At 40.6% G+C, this 17,662-nt stretch overlaps 1 long non-coding RNA gene across 1 annotated transcript in view; it reads left to right on the forward strand.

Annotated features, from left to right (window-relative positions):
- Nucleotides 1–17,662, forward strand: part of LOC100630609 (uncharacterized) — a 48,578-nt gene that overhangs the window by 5,322 nt on the left and 25,594 nt on the right. Inside the window, exon 2 of the long non-coding RNA XR_011432577.1 lies at nucleotides 1,103–1,224. This is a non-coding gene — a long non-coding RNA (uncharacterized lncRNA). The remainder of the gene's footprint in view (nucleotides 1–1,102; nucleotides 1,225–17,662) is intronic.

Consider the following 17,662-nt stretch of genomic DNA (forward strand, 5'->3'; position numbering starts at 1 on the left):
TAAGTGATCTTGTGTAGCTATGTACCCTTTAGGTAGTTTTTAGGTGAGCTATCATCTCCTTTTCTACATCTCCGTGCCCAGCCCCCTTTGTCTAGGCCCAGACAAGTCTGCCTTCTGGAAAGAGAAAGACCCACCTAGTCTCCCCGTTCAAGACATGCCCTGTGGAGCTGGCCTGGCAGCCCCCTCAAAGCTTTCTCACTTCCCTCTTCCTCTCTCTCATCTAGGCCCACCTTGGGAGGTACTGGTTTCACTCAACCCATACTTGCCTCTCCCACTCCATTCCTAACACTGTTTTTCCAGAGGCTGCCACAGAGCAGTCCAACCAGCCTATTCCTGTGAGGGGCAGAGGCTCCAAGGGCTGGGTAGGTTATGGGGGAAGATGGTATTCAGCAATCAGATATGGCGATAAGAACAACAGCTTGAACCAGACAGACCACTGTGGCCATTTCATCAAGGGGTCTGTCTATTCTTGGGGCTGCAGACATGAGAAAGCAGCCTTTATGCCCCATGGGAGAATCCATGGTGTCTCAGTTCTTCCCATCCTCTTGTGAAACTAAGGACATTTGAGGGGTTTGACAGATTCACACCAGATCTAGGACAGATCTGGTGGAAGCTGGGTCATCCTGATGCTGGTCAGCCCTGGGACCCCCCAGGCTTGGGACCAGAATCCTCTGGCCCGGAAAAGAGCAAGACCCAGGGCAGTCCAAGTCTCCTCCAGCTTAGTCTACTCTGGGTTGGATTATGGTTTCATCACGTCCCCACTCTCCCCTCTGTCTCTGAATGCAGGCCCCAACTGACTTAATGCCTGGCCATCCTCTGTGGCCCAGGCTATCGGCAGGGTATAGCCCCTGAGCCAAGTCGAGCCCTGACCCTGACACTTTAGTCTCTAGTTCAAGGCTGGATTATTAAAATGCAAAGGTTAAACTCTCTTGTCTTGTCAAATAGTGTGAAAAAGTGACACTATATGAGGAGAAAGGGACTTAAAAAAAATGTAGCAGCTAACACTTACCAAGCCCTTACTATATAGTAAGCACTTTACATGAATAAATTAATTTAATTTTCCCAAGAAACCTATGAGCTAGTCTATCACCTCATTTTACAGGTGGAGAAACTCAGGCCAGAAAGGTTAAGTAACCTGCAGAAGATCACACAGCTAGTAAGTTGGGGAGCCAGCATTTGGTACCAGACTGTCTTTGAAAGCCAATAACTGTGGAGAAAATACAGGTAAGAGGGACTTTTATTTGAGGGTGTCCTCTCAACCAACATAGGAATGTGGAGAGGAGCAGAAACACCTTAGTCATGATGAAATTATTGTTGATCAACTAAGTATTGCATAAAGGGAGAGGAACGAGAGGGGTGGATGGAAGTTTATTTATTGAAGGCATATCCCAGTCACTTCACAATCGAGTAGGAAATACTTTTATTTGCTTAAGAGATGGCCCCCAAATTCATTTTAGAAAGGAACAGTCTTTGTTTGCAAAGTAACTTTGATCAGTTAGAAGGTGACATCCTCAGGCTTGGGTTTCAGCTGTGGAGATGGCTCCAGAAAGGAGGTGGAACCTCTGCGTGTGAGTCAGAGAGGAACTTGTCTGATGCACTGGAGAAGGAGGAGCCTGAGAAAGAGAAGAGGAGAGGGAAGGGAGGGGGAGGGGAAAAGAGATGTGGGGAGGAAGTGAGATTGGGTTGCTGGTTGGAAGGGTCAGGATAGGAACCTCTGGGGGTCAGGGGGTCAGAGGGACTTTAGAAAAATGAGAATGTCTAGTATGGATTTTAAACAGCTTGCTGTATCCTGTGTGTATACGAATCCTTCGTGAAAGCTCTCCTGTCTCCTCAGTTCTTTAGAAAAATTTACTCATGAAGATTTTGTGTGAGTGGGATTTTCTGGGTTTTATTACGGTGGAAGTTGGTGAAGAAGCTGTGATTCATGTCTGGATTGATATAATGCTGAGCAGAGATCATGAGGAAATAGGAAGGGGAGACCACAAGAACACAAATCTCCCAAGGATTTGCTGAAATCTGGGATGGGCTTTGGACTTTCACAGGATGCAGATGTGGGGAGTTAAGCCATCACATCCAGAGCTTGAGGGCCAGAGAGACCCTGGCTGCTGACGTGCAGGCTGCACTGATGAGGAAGGTGTTATTCTTTTAATTGTTAATATTTTAGGGGTTGAAGTAAGCCTTTCTGCGAGACACTTCAAGTGAGGAAAATAAGATGCCTCCCAAAACATAAATATATAATGGAACAAAGCAAAGATGTACGAACTCATTGTAGGAGACAGAGACAAACCTTGTCAGTGACCATCCAAGCATTTTCTTTTGAAGGTTTCCCAATGGCTGGTCCATCACTACAGCCCAAGTCCCCCTACCTGATCACAAGCAATCTTCTAGTTATGGTTTTACTTCCCAAATATAGCTGCGCAAAGGGAGAAAATGTGCTAGTTACTTGAAGATTCCAAATAATTTCTCATGGTAAGTTAATAAGTTGGCATTCTTGCTTATCTACCTACCTTTCTAGTTTGGTTAAGGTGGGTCTCTATCTGAGAAATGGCTTCCCTCCCCATGTGCTGATGAAATGGGTTTTTTTTTTGTCAGGCTGAGAGCTAGGCCCCGTCCGTAATAAATTCATCAAAATAATGAATGCCACCCATGGATCCTCTTGGGAAATTGTTTCATTGGCCCGTCTTCCTAGAGGTGGCACCCTAGCATTGCCCAATTTTATAGATGGGGAAACTGAGACTTAGGGTAGTCAAATGACTTGCACAGGGTAACACAGAGGCAGGATTCAAATCTGGGTTTGTGTGACTTCAGAGTCTATGCCATTTTGCACAATGCCCCATTTCTGATGTAATTAGATAGAAGAGATACATTTTTTTTGTTGAACACTTTCCATCAAATACTGTAAGAAATTTTCAAACTCAGTGGTTCACTTGTTCATTCATTCATCATCCATCCATCTACCATCCATCCATCCATCCATCCATCCATCTATTCATTTATTTACAAGCATCTTTTGAGTATCAAGCCCAGTAGTAGGTACCAGGGATGCAAAATCCTTTGCCCCCAAGGATCTTTCAGTCTGAAGAGTTATCGAAAGGCACTCGTACTGACACTCCAAGTTCTGTTTTATACATGAAGTCACTGACACCAGGCCCTGCCTCCTCTTTCATCAAAGACTCTGGCTTTATGGGATTCCTCTCCACTCCAAACTCTGCTACCAATGTGAATGACCTCATGAACAACCTGCTCAATACTGTAGAAGAAGGACATCTGTTGTTTTTTGCTGGCCGCATACGTTGACTCTTCTTCTTGTAACAACACCCCATTTTTCCTCTGATGAACCATCCTCCAAGTAGATGTCAGACTCAGAACTGGCCAATCACAGCATGGATTGCCTGTGATCACAGCAGTTGATTCAGAGATGGAAATGTGACCCAAATTTGGACTAATAAGAATGAGGCCCAGGACTTTGACTTAAACAGTTAGGGAAGAGACATTTATTCTTTTCCGCTGGTTTGGACTGATGAGGATGAAAGCCTGGAGTTGCTGGCAGCTGTTTCTCTACCACTAGAGAAGAGCTTGTCTGAGCTTGGAGCCCATACAGAGGACAACAGAGCTGAAAGATGAAAAGAGTCAGATCCTGATGACATCATGTAAGCTGTGCCTGAAGCTAAATTACCCCTCAACTTTTTAGTAACAAAAGCTTCTGCATTCCTCTTTTTAAATGCCAGTTTGATTTGAGTTTTCTATCAATCACTAATGAAAGAGATTTGGTGGAGTCTAACCCAAGGCCTCTCATCTTTAGTGACCGTCACCCTTCTTGAGCCACAGACTCCCTTGGATCCTGGATCTGATCATCTGATGCTGGAGCTGTGCCGCCTCCAAAGTCATTAATTCAAATATCTCATTCTCTGACTGCAGCCTCCTCTCCTACGTTTCTTGTTGGACTACTTCCGCTTCAATGCTTCTTGGATCTTCTCAGGACTCTTGTACCCCTACAGTGATGTATGATTTTCCAAACTGGTGGCTTTTCCCTTTCTTCTATTCCTCTACTATCTAATTTCGATTTCATGGTACATCATTTCAACAGCACTTTTTTGAATAGATCAGACTCTCTGGTTCTTTTATCTTTTCAATGTACGTCAACCTTGGATAAACCCAATCATTTGCTAGCATTCTAGTAGCTAAGAATGGTTGAGGAAAGTCTCACACCAGGGCAGGTTTTAGCTATAAATTCACAAACTCCAATCTCAAATGAGCTCTCAAAACTACCCAGAAGTCCTATGATGTTTCTTCAGCCAACTCTTACTTTTTCATTTTCCAAAATGACAAGGCCAGAACTTTACCATTCTCTTCTAATCTCAAACTCATTTACTATTTCCTATTTTATTTCCAGCTCTAACATGTCACTAAAATGGATTTTCTGCGGTCATCAGTGATTCCATCTCATTAAATCTGATGGACATTTTCAGTCCTCATCCTACTTGACTCTGAGCAACCTTTGGGAGTTTATCTGTTTCCTAAACCTTTGAGAATTTATTCTCTTGCTTTGGTAACACCACACCCTCCTGGCTTATCTCCTTTTACTCCTACGGCTCCTCTCTGTCACCTTTGGAGGTTTATCAAACTCTAACCAGCCTTTAAAGTTAGAGCTCCTTATGGCTCCGTCATAGGCTTTCTTCTCAGTCTCTTTGCTAGACAATCTTATCTACACATATAACTTCAACTACTACTTATATATAGATGTCTCATTAAGGTGTACCTCCAATCCAGACCCTTCTCTGAGGTCCACACCCGTATATCAACTACCTACTTGATATCTTTTCAACATGCACAAGACCAAAGTCATGGTCTCCCTTTCTCACCCACATTACAGTGTTCTCTCTCATGGTGAATAGCACTACCATCCATCCAGATGTGTAAGCTAGAAAGGTATCCTTGATATTTTTCTCTCTCTTGCCTTCTTTACACAATTCCTTACCAAAACATTTTTATTTAATCTCTTAAATATCTCTGGAATCCATCCACTTCTTTCCGTTTTCATAGCAGCACCCTAGTTCAAAGTATCATTATCTCTTGCTTGGTCCACAGAATAAAGTACTAATTAGTTTATCTGTCCATTTTCATTCCTCTTCAGTACTGAAACCAGATTTTATTTCTTAAAACTACACATCCTATTATAAAGGCAAATCCTCTTATCATGGTCTGTCAGCCCTGCGTGGCCTGCTCATTACCTACCTTTCCACCGTCATCTTGTACCACGCTCCTTCCTATTGTCTCTACTCTAGGCATTCTGGCTTTTTATTTCTGAAATATTGCTCCTCATACCACAGGCCTTTGCACATGTTATTCCTTCTATCTAAAACCTGATAAAGTCCTGTTTTTGCCTAGTTAACATCTACTTGTCCTTTGGTTCTCAGCTCAAGTGCCACTTCCTCAGGAAAGCAATCTCTGACTTTTCTGGCTAAGTCATTACACTCCACCCCCAATATAGGGTCCGTTAGCACCTTGTAACTCTTATTCTTGTCACAGTTGCAAATATACATTTGCTTTGGTGATAAATTTGATTCATGGCTTTTGGCGCCATTGGACTGTAAAATCAACAAGGGCTGGGGCCATATTGTGGTTGCCATCAAAGCCCCAGAGCTTAACACATTGTCTGGCATCTAGATGGCATGTAATCAATATTTGTTAAATAAGTGAATAAAGATGGTACTACATTCCCATTGTCTGGTGAAAACATGGGTTTAGACCTTCAGAGATAGAAAAGTTAAATGCCAGTCATTATTTAGACCAGCTTCCTGAAGAACCTGAGGCCAAAAGCCTGCAGTTAGTGAGGACTAGTCTTCAAATTCTGTGACTCACACCTTCCATTGCACCACTCTCCCTCCCACTCAGCAGTGGCGATGAGTGCACTCAACTAACCCTGTGACATCTTAGCATGTATTGCAGGGGAGGAGCAAGTGACCAGGGTCTAGGTTTAACTCACTGGTACCTTTGGGATGAGACTCTTAGCTTCAGCAGCACTACACTTTGGACAAATCGTCACCACTGAATGAAATCTACAAAGGTGAACTCAGAATCCTGCTATTCCTCCAAACCCTGATTTATTATTAAAATCTTTGCAGCCAGTGGGGCTGGATGTGGAGCGAGAAGCTCCAGTCCATGCTTCCATATTTCCTGTCTTGTTACCTTCTGTCAGCTCTTAATATAATATACCAAGAAACATTTTTAGCAGAGGAGCCTTTGGGATTACATTAATCTCAGCTAACTCATTGGTTCTGTCGATGAAAATAATCCATAACCAATCTATAAATGAAAATTTGGGAGAGTTTATTCTGAGCTAAAATCTGAGGACCATGGCCTGGGGCCTTTCTTCCCAAAGGAAGAAAGGGCACCAAAGAAGTGGGGTGTGCAGAGTGGTTATATACCCCCAAACAGGATGTTTCACGTAGGATTGAAATGGCCCTTTTACAACAGTCGCGAGACTGCTCTGTCGGCGCAGTGATTGATGGAAATATCAGGTAGGGCTGCTGTCTCAGTGAACACAGCAGGATGGCAGGTCTTTTGTCTCAAGCTGGGTGGTCACAGGTGAGCTGGGTGGTCGAAGGTGAGTGCAGCAATCAGTTCCTAGCCTAAGGAAAGATGGTTATCCTTAAGGAAATGCCAATGTGGGGGAAAGTTGCCCCTTTATCTTAAGGGCATTTGTTCTTGCCGTAGTAAATGTTTAAAGCAGATATGCAATGCGTGCTCAATGGCCACAGTCAGGCCGTTTTTGGAAAGAAAGAAAGTCAGGCCGAATTAGGTTTACACCAAATGGCTTCCTCATATACTCCAATATATCATATTGCTTGCCATTTCTATTTGTCATTTCCCCCTTTTGATCTCTAATCTTTCGATAGAAAGCATTGACGATCAAAATATTGTCCCTCAGCGCCAGGGTTGTTGCTGCCTGCCCTGGGTCCATCGTGTCCCTCAGTGCTAGGCTTTTATCTCGTTTATTTGCCCAGTTGTCCACGTTGAGGGGAAATAGTGGACAAGCATAGGGATATATATATTAACAGAGGAAGCATCTCATAGGTTATGTAATTTTCAATTAATTTTAGACTGTTGCACAAACATTGTATATGTGCTTTTCTATGACTCTTAACGTTTACATTGCATAAGATCATAGAACAAGTACAATAACAATAATAATTCAACATATTTGCAAACATTAGTTAAAATGAGTGCTTAGGTAAAGTCTTTATCAGAAAAGGAAATTTGTCCAGGATTATAAGACAGATCAACCATCTGGAGTCACCAAGCAACCATTATTCTAGTTTGTACGCTATTTTTACAGCACTGATTAAAGAAAACAACAATTAGTTTGAATATTATGACTAGTACAAGGATTCCAAGAAGCACTAGAAATAGGAATTGCAATCCAGATCGAAAAAGGGAACCAATACTAAAAAGGAGCCAACCAAACAAATCAAACTGGGTGTAGGATCGCATAAGGCATCCACCTGCTTCTTCATGTCTTTAGCAGAGATGACACATTGGAAGATTCATCACCTATAAAAGCACAGCATTCAGTCTGACTGACGGTATATGTACCACCTTGGGATGCAGTAAGAATATCTAAAGCCATTCTGTTTTGAAGGACAGCCCTTCTCATAAAAGACGTTTCAATATTTAAATAAGGTTATTCCTGCTTGTCTATCATTAAGGGCTTGAGTAAATTTAGTCAGAGCTTCCACATGTAAGAACGACATCTTTTAGCCCCAAAGAAGGAGCACATATAGCCGCTAGGTGGTCATACCAGTGGAACACTGAATGAGCCCATCTGGCCTTAAAGAGAGGGAGATTGGCAACAGCTTTTAAGTCAGCCTGACTCCTTCCCTGCTTTTAAAGGAAACTCAGGGTGCAGTGTCTTAGCCATCCAGGCAGTAGCCAAGGCCAGAGATTTGTTCCACATAAACATTGAGTTCCATTAGGAGTCACTCGATAAATTCCCGGCCTTCAAGATCAGTCTGTTCCAAATTAATCACTTTCTTTAAGTATGATAGTATTCCAAACAAGTTATAAAATAGGTATACAGTTTAAGCATAACAAATGTTTAAATGAGGAGCTAGAAGGTTGGGAATACAGGCCTGGTCCAGAGTCTTGGGACAGCTGTCTGCAACAGATGCCGTCGTCTTCTCCTCCTGGTATGCTTTCCAACAGGGCTGCAAACAGTCTTATTTGATGTCTCTTTCAATAAGTAAATTCTCCAGGTTATAGTCCATGATCCTTAAGTTCTGGGAGCTCTGTGAAAGAATCAGCTACCAATCTTTCTTTCTTTCTTTCCTTTTCTTTTTTTTTTTTTATTAAGATTACGATAGATTACAACCTTGTGAGATTTCAGTTGTACATTATTGTTAGTCATGTTGTGGGTACACCACTTCAGCCTTTGTGCCTCCCCACCCCCCCACCTCTTCCCTGGTAACCACCGATCAGTTCTCCTTGTCTATATGTTAACTACCACCTATGAGTGGAGTCATATGGAGTTCGTCTTTCTCTGTCTGGCTTATTTCACTTAACATAATACCCTCAAGGTCCATCCATGTTGATGTGAATGGGACGATTTTGTCCTTTTTTATGGCTGAGTAGTATTCCATTGTGTATTAAGCACCTCAATAAAACCGTGACAATTCAATATTTCCCTCAAGCAAAGTTGGTTCATCTATTTCTTCATCTAATTGCATAGGCTGTTTTATCATTATTTCAAAAGGAGACAGCCGATGTTTACAAAAAGTATAGATCTAAGATTAAGGAGCACTAGCACAAGAGCTTTTGGCCGTGAGAGAGTAAATGCTTCTGAAAGCCTTCCAATTAAGTTTTGGTTGTGCCGTTAGTTCTTTTTACCAATCCTGAGGATCGAGGGTGGTAAGCACAGTGGAAATGCTGCAATATTTGCCAAATATTACAAGTAGATTTGAGTTCCCCAGTCACTGTGTAACTTGGGAGGAATTCCTCAAACAGGAGTTATCCTTTTCAATAATAATTTACCTAAAGCCGTTGCTCTTCTGCAAGGAAGAGCCTCACAACGATGTGAGAACATACAGATCATTACAAGGTATATTTATCCTTGAGATGGTGGCCTTTGGACAAAGTCCAATTGTCATACCTCAAAGGGTCCCTTAGGAGGGAAAGTGGCCTTGTGACTCATGAAGTGGCTTCTCTGGATTATACTTTGGGCATATAGCACAACAAGTAGAGGCTATATGAGCCACTGGGAAAAAGTGTCCAAAAGTATTGTTTTTCCCTTTTGTTGCAACCTTTATGTATATATATATTTTCTTCTGTGGTGATTTCTTAAGCCTGTAGAAGGAAATCTTTTTACTGGATTAGCAGAGTTAACAGAAAGTAGTAGGCATTCTTGAGGCTGGACAGCATATCCAGCTTGATAACATCCTTGTTAAATGTGTTTAAGTAAGACCATTTGTAAACCAAATTAAACAATAGAATACAGTCGTGATCTTCTCCCCTTGTGATGTTGGAAGCAAGGTAGCAGGGTTAAAATAGTGAATAATATTTACCTACACCACATAACCTAAGGTTTACCATCATTTACTTCACAATGCTTCCCATGCAATTTAGCATTCCAAACAAGCCTAATTAGTATCCCTCATTTATAGAAAGAGAGAACAAATTTCTTTGAGAAGTCCCAGGGGCCCTCTGAAAATCCTCAGAGAAATTCTCTTCCTTTATCTGGGTCAAAGGAAAATCTTTATTTAGGACTTGACTATTTGTTTGAGGGAGAAGCTTGTCAAAAATATCAAGACTTTTTAAAAACACTTACTTAAACAAGATCAAGAGGGTGCTGATCTTGTCATTGTAAAACAAGGGTCAATGAAACAATGCTTCATAACATTTAACCAAAGTGACAACAGCAAAAAAACCTTAATAGAGAGACCTCTGTCTTTTTGCACCTAGGAAATTATCTTAACAAAACATAGATCTTCTGTAAACTTACTCAGAAGGAAAAACCTTGTATAATTTCTTTGTCAAGAGCAGACTGAGTTTAAGAAAATTATCCTTTTAAGAGAGAAAGCCAAATTCTAATTTTTGTACCAGTTTACTTTTTCATATTAAAACCCGTTTACTTAATTAGATTCATTTCAATCTTAGCCAACTTGACCAGGTACAAAACTCTTTTCTCTTACACAAACCTTCTATAACTTTCTTTTACATTCAGAATTTGTCCCACGTCTTTTTATTTTTTTTCCACCTAGTACTTTAGGACAAATTTCTCTTTCTTAACCAATCAAACAAATTTTTTCCATTCTTTTTATACCTTCTTTACTGAAAACTTACACCTTACTTTCCTTGAATATAAATACATTTTCCTTATTAACTTCTAGTAGCTTTAATCACATATATTAGAACTCTTTACCTTTAACAGACCATAGTAAACACTAAAATGGTAAGCAATTATGAATTGTCTCTTATGTCAGCATTCTAAACACTTTTCATAATTTCTAGAGACATGCCACTTTACAGTAAAACACCCAAACACTTTTAGCATCTCTGCAATAAGAAGGCAAAAGTAGATAACTCAGATACACTTAGCAATAATGTTTCAGTGTTCTATCCAATCCAAAAATGACCCAGGTACTCAGATTTTTATCACTTAACTTAACTTGGCAAAACTCAAGATTGTTACCAAAAAGAATTTGGAAACTGTTTTTTCCCGAGTATACAGACCATAAAAGTTATTTTACCCACTTTTATCTACTTAAATCATTTGTTTCCAACAATTATGTTCAGATTACCCACAAAAGCTTCATGAGGCATTAGACAAACAGCTATCATTTAAAGCTATTATTTTGCTGACGAATTTCTAACAGACAACATGAGCTTATTTGACTAGTAAACCCAGGCTGCATGCCTGCATCATATTCAAATACCAACAAGGACATGCCTTTTCAATCAAACCAACACCTTAAACTTTCATTAACCAAAGATTAACCTATATCGTGTTAACTTGAAAGACATTTGGGTTAAAACTTTTTGTAAGCACTTTAAGTCAATGGAATAGAGCTCTTTAGAAATTGTACCATCCGGAGGTGAAATATCATATATTTGTAACATATATAGACACACACACAGACAGACATATAAAACAAAGATTTTCTGTAGATTTCTGAGTTAGGTGTTCTCATAGCAGACCGCGGTGGAAAAACTTGTATTCCCAGGTTTTTTTTTTCCTCTTTCTTTCTCTCTTTCTTTCTTTTGGCCTTAGCAATCTGGCTTGGGATCGCCCTTTGATAAGCAGTTGCAGTCACAGCGTGAAGCCAACTGGAGTCCAGAGGAGAGGCTGCTTATTCGGGAACTGATTGGACTGTTTTAGAAGCTCGATTTCCTGCTTCTCTTTTAATTTTGTTTTGTTATAAAGTCCGAACAACTTCTAAGGACAGTGTAATGGGTCAGAAAGTGTGCTGCTTGTGAGTGTTACTCCCTATAGAAAGGTCGTAAACACTCTCTTACGTGCCTTGGTTTTTCCCTCTGGCAGTCTACCACCACCGTGGGGGCTCAGAGTGCTGGGTGACCAGCCCTTATGTGCGTGTCCCTGGACGAGCCTGTAATTAATTACCGTGAGTGAAAGTGGAGCTCCCTATGGGACTGCTACACGTTGCGAGGATTAATCCTCTGACACTCCTGCTGAGGTCCTTAGTCACCTAAGGACACCTTTTGGTAAAAGCTAGGAGGAGCTAATGTCCCTTTTCTTCAGAGCTGAACATGTTCAGTCTCTCATTTCTCTATCAAGCAGTTTGTTCAGACTTTATAAACACAATTCTTTCCAATTTAAAGCCAAATTAAAAATGTCAGCCTTCCTCATTCACTCCCAAGTTCCTCTAGGCTCCTCTGGCCTAGGAACTTCCCTCTAGGCTCCCTGGCCTAGCAAATTCCTCCTAGGATCCTCTTACCTAGGGTATGTATCGGTACCCCTTAAGACACCTAGTCTTAAGACCTTACCCAGCTCATATAAACTCTTGGACCGTCAACTTAAAATAAGGTGGTCCGGGTTTCAGGAGAACTCACCAAGGTCACCTGAAGAATGCGGTGATCTGGGGGCTCAATGGGTCCCTATTGGTACCAAATGCTGGTTCAGTGTAGATTCCAGGTGGTCTCCGGTGGGTTTCCCTGAAATCCTGCTGCGACTATGCCAAGAAATGTCGATGAAAATAATCCATAACCAATCTATGAATGAAAATTTGGGAGAGTTTATTCTGAGCTAAAATCTGAGGACCATGGCCTGGGGCCTTTCTTCCCAAAGGAAGAAAGGGCACCAAAGAAGTGGGGTGCGCAGAGTGGTTATATACCCCCAAACAGGATGTTTCACATAGGATTGAAATGGCCCTTTTACAACAGTCGCGAGACTGCTCTGTCGGCGCAGTGATTGATGGAAATAGCAGGTAGGTCTGCTGTCTCAGTGAACACAGCAGGATGGCAGGTCTTTTGTCTCAAGCTGGGTGGTCACAGGTGAGCTGGGTGGTCGAAGGTGAGTGCAGCAATCAGTTCCTAGCCTAAGGAAAGATGGTTATCCTTAAGGAAATGCCAATGTGGGGGGAAGTTGCCCCTTTATCTTAAGGGCATTTGTTCTTGCCATAGTAAATGTTTAAAGCAGATATGTAATGCGTGCTCAATGGCTACAGTCAGGCCCTTTTTGGAAAAAACAAAGTCAGGCCGAATTAGTTTTACACCAAATGGCTTCCTCATATACTCCAATATATCATATTGCTTGCCATTTCTATTTGTCAGTTCTCCTTGGTCAGGATATAGCAACGCCTAACATACATCCATCTGTGCTTCCCACTCTCTGTCAAAAGCTAACTCCACCATCTGTTCCACTCAGGTACGTCACTCTTTGGATTCGTTAGAGCTGAAGATCCCCAACTTTTGTTAGCTGATGGAGACTTGAAGTTCCTAATCTAGGGAGTGGGGCTCTGAGCTACACTTCTTACCCAACACATGATCAGCTACCTCAAAGTGAAAATCTTCACAATGTTAAAAAAAATTAAGAAATGAAAATAAAATTTCTCTTCCTGAGTATTTAAAGAAGCTTTGTCTCAAAAACCATGCTGTGTAATTCAGGGAGGACAGGAGACCAGAAAAAAAGGGGCAGCATTTCTGTTATTTTAAAACTGAAATATATGGATATATGAGTCACCCTGACTCAGTATTTGGTGGTCTGCAGTATCATTTTATCAAATTTTGCTTTATGAAACAGAAAAAGTAGATCTTGGAGAGATGTGGCTGGCACAGGCCTGGAAACAACTCTGCAATGAGCTAAATCAAGTTAGGCACATAATCACTGTCTGATTTTAGGGAGCGAAAGTGTCAGGGAAATGCAAACCCTGTGGAAAAGGCTGAAACTAGTGCAGAGGAAGAAAAGAAACAGTCAAGGGTGTTTCCCACATGTGGATATTGCCCAACTTGTAGAATCACAGAAGGGCAGAGGAGAAAACAAAATACATCTGCTTCCTCTTTCAAAAATCAAGTTAAGGGGCTGGCCAGCGGCACAGCGGTTAAGTGTGCACGTTCCGCTTCGGCGGCCCGGGGTTCACTGGTTCAGATGCTGGGTGGGGACATGGCACCAGTTGGCAAAAGCCATGCTGTGGTAGGTGTCCCACGTATAAAATAGAGGAAGATGGGCATGGATGTTAGCTCAGGGCCAGTCTTCCTCAGCAAAAAGAGGAGGATTGGCAGTAGTTTGCTCAGGGCTAATCTTCCTCAAAAAAAAAAAAATCAAGTTAATGTTTTGAAGATTTAGGTTGAGTCATTCTATATCAGGCGACAGTTTATTCCATGTCATTTCCCTTTGATGAGGGAAGAGAAAAGTGCCATTTTCTCTCTTAAGTGGCTTGTATTTTGGGACTTGTAAGTTCCATGGATTTTTCTCTCAAGATGATTCTCTCTGCTCAGCATTTTCCAGATGTTCCTTGATGGCATTCATCCTGTTTGCCTTTGACTCAATGGAGTTATTCTTATTTATACTTATTTATGTTCCCTCTGCATTCAATAATAATTCCAGAGGAAGGAGAAGTAATGCATATATCCACTCAACATCTTGAGATAAAAGCCATATCATATCTCGAAGTGTCCAGGCTCGTGTATAATAAAGATAGTTTGTGGCTCATTTGACATAAACCTGTATTTGTGATCATAATACCTAACTCCAGAATCCAGAAATTAAATGAAAAACATGAAATTAGTGGTGTGGTCTATTGCAATGATACTTACTGCTTATAAAATTGTGTCCTTTTGGATAATCACTTAAAAAAATATGGTCCAAAATATATTCTGTTGATCATGAGACAAAAATTCTTTTTTTTTCTTTGTTTTCCTGAGGAAGATTGGCCCTGAGCTAACATCTGTGTCCATCTTCCTCTACTTTATATGTGAGATGCCTGCCACAGCATGGATTGACAAACAGTGCATAGGTCCACACCCTGGATCTGAACCATGAACCCTGGGCTGCCAAAGCAGAACATGTGAACTTAACTGCTGCACCACTGGGCCAGCCCTGGGACAAAAATTCTTATCACGATTTTCTGTAAACATTGTTAGATGGTGAGATAAAAGTATATAGAATGGCAGACATCTTTCATGCTAGATTCTTTTCTGATAATAAACATATATAAATACTATTTCTAAGGTGAAAATATATTTAAGTAAACAATATTATTTTCTGAGTATAAAATTGTAAAAATAAATGTAAAAATACAGGTAAACTCTGAAGAAAAAAATAAAAATTCAATCCCACAAGAGAAACAACCACTGTTAACATTTTAGAATTTTGTCTTTAAATTTAAACCTTTTTTTTCTCACTTAATATGTCAAGAGCATTTTCCCATATCATGTAATGAACATTTGAAATTCTTGACTGAATATAGGAAGAAATATAAACTGCTCAATAGTTCATAGAGCAGAGATTTTAAACTCATTTAACTTAAACTAATTTATTTTTAAAGTGTTTTAATTCTTATTTGATGATATTCTGACAACTAATGGAGTTACAAAATACATAGGTACTGATCACGACAGGGTTGGTTATGCTGTGGTAACAAATAATCCCTAAATCTCTGTGGCTTAAAATGACCAAGATTTATTTCTCTGTCAGACTACATTTCTATCATGGATTGGCAGAGGGGCTCTGCTCAGTGGAATCATTAGAGACCGAAACTGACAGGACCACCACCAACTCAAATATTTCTGGTTACCATTTAAAGAGAGCTCTAGAGATTCTCATACTGGCAATTAAATGTTTGGTCCAGGAAGTGATATTCCCCAATTCTGATCAAAACTCATTGGCCAATTGGACTTTGTCCAAATTAGGAACTTTTGTGCTGCAAAGGACACTGTCAAGGAAGTGAAAAGACAACAAACAGAATGAGAGAAAATATTTGCATATCATATGTTTAATAAGGGACTTGTGTCTAGAAGATATAAAAAACCCCTACAACTCAATAATAAAAGGATAGATGACTTATTTTAAAAATGGGCAAAGGGTGGATCTCTGTCAGCAGCTGGAAGGGAAACACAAAGCCAGTGTGGCCATGGGGGGATTTGGGATAATCAAAAAACAGAAATAGATAGGTGACATTAGCATCATAGTGGAATGAGCTCTTCCCTTAGACTCTCTCCCCTAAGATACAACAAAAAGGACATTCATAAACCAACAGAGGACAGTCATACAACACAAAAGACATCTGAGAGGCCCACACAGCCATATGTCTGGAAGTGGAGGTGCTGGACCCCTCAGGAGGAAGTGGAAGGAGGTAAGGGGAGCTCCTCTCCCTCCCTGGCAGTGGCCCAGGGAGTGGGACCACTTGCTCTGAAAAGAGAGGAGGGAGCGGTGGTTGTCTGTGGGAATGCCTTCTCTCTCCAAGTTTCCTCACAGCCCACAGGAAAGCCCCACACAGAGGTGGCTAAGCTATTGTGGGAGTGTCTTCATCAAGCCAGAACCCCAGGAGAGTAGATAGTGAGGGCAGAATGGGAATGTCCCCAGGATAGCACACATGAAGAAAATTGTCCCTCCCCCCACCCAGCGCTCCAACTCAGCCAGTCAGCCAGAGATCCTGTGTTGGTTAGAAAAGCAGCAGCTGTGAGCGAACAAGCTGGAAATCGCACATGGGCCCTGTCAGCACAGATTCTAAGGACAACCATAGATACCAAGGATCATGGCAGGCTCAGAATTCACAGCTCTTGCCCACCCTCCCTAGTGGCAGCAGGTGGAATCTGCAACCAGATACTATCACTATGCGAAGGCACAAATCCACACTATCAAACAGTATGAAGAAATATATTAGTACTCCAGGCCACAAGGAAAATGACAAGCACCCAAAAATCAATCTGGAAGGCACAGAAATTTGCAATCTAAATGACAGAGAATTCAAAGTAGTTACCATAAAAAAACTCAATGAGTTACAAGAAAATGCAGATAGACAGTTCCATGAAATCAGGAACAAAATTAATGAACCGAGGGAATTCTTCACAAAAGAGACTGAAACTATAAAGAATCAATCAGAAATGTTGGAGATGAAAAACACATTGGATGAGCTACAGAAAAATCTGGACTCCCTGAATAACAGAGCTGATATTACAGAAGACAGAATTAGCAATCTGGAGGACAGAAATATAGAAATGCTTCAGATGCAGGAGAGAGAACTAGGATTAAAAAGAAATGAAGAAATTCTCTGAGAAAAATCCGACTCAATTAGGAAATACAACATAATGATTATAGGTATTCCAGATGGAGAAGAGAAGGAGAAAGGAGTAGAAAGCTTGTTCAAAGAAATAATAGCTGAGAACTTCCAAAACCTGGTAAAGGAGCTAGAAATATAAATGAAATAGGTCAACAGATCTCCTAACTATATCAATGTGAAAAGACCTTCTCCAATTCATATAGTAGTAAAGCTGACAAAAGTCAATGACAAAGAAAAAACGTTAAAGGCAGTAAGGCAGAAAAAAATAAATTATAAAGGAACCCCTATCAGACTTTTAGCACATTTCTCATCAGAAACCTTATAGGCTGGGAGAGAGTAAAATGATACATTCAAAATGCTGAAAGGCGAAAACTTTCAGGCAAGAATACTCTATCCAGTGAAAATATCCTTCAGATATGATAGAAAAATAAAAACTTTCCCAGATAAACAAAAGCTAAGGGAGTTCATGGCCACAAGACTTCCCCACAAGAAATGCTCAAGAAGGCCCTTATACCTGGAAAAAAAATAAAATAAAGGGATTACAAAGTCTTCATAAAGGAGGTAAATAGGTATACACAATCAGAAAATTACAGCTCTCTATCAGAACAGGTTAGCAAACACTTAATTACAACACTAAAGATAAAGGGAAGGAAAACACCAAAAATAAATACAATCTCATCATTTTAACTACAAACTCACAACACAAGATGGAATAAGTGAAGACAATAATAACTTAGATGGGGAAGAGGAAAGGGATGGAATCGGCTTAGACTAAGGAAATAAGAGGCTATCAGAAAATGGACTATTTCATCTATGAGACTTTCTATACAAACCTCATGGTAACCACTAAACGAACAATCAGAAGAGAAACACAAATGATAAATAAAGAGAAAACTAAGAAAACCATCATAAAAAACTATCTAACTGAA

The sequence above is a fragment of the Equus caballus genome, chromosome 25 (assembly GCF_041296265.1).
Source record: "Equus caballus isolate H_3958 breed thoroughbred chromosome 25, TB-T2T, whole genome shotgun sequence".
Lineage (NCBI taxonomy): Eukaryota > Metazoa > Chordata > Mammalia > Perissodactyla > Equidae > Equus > Equus caballus.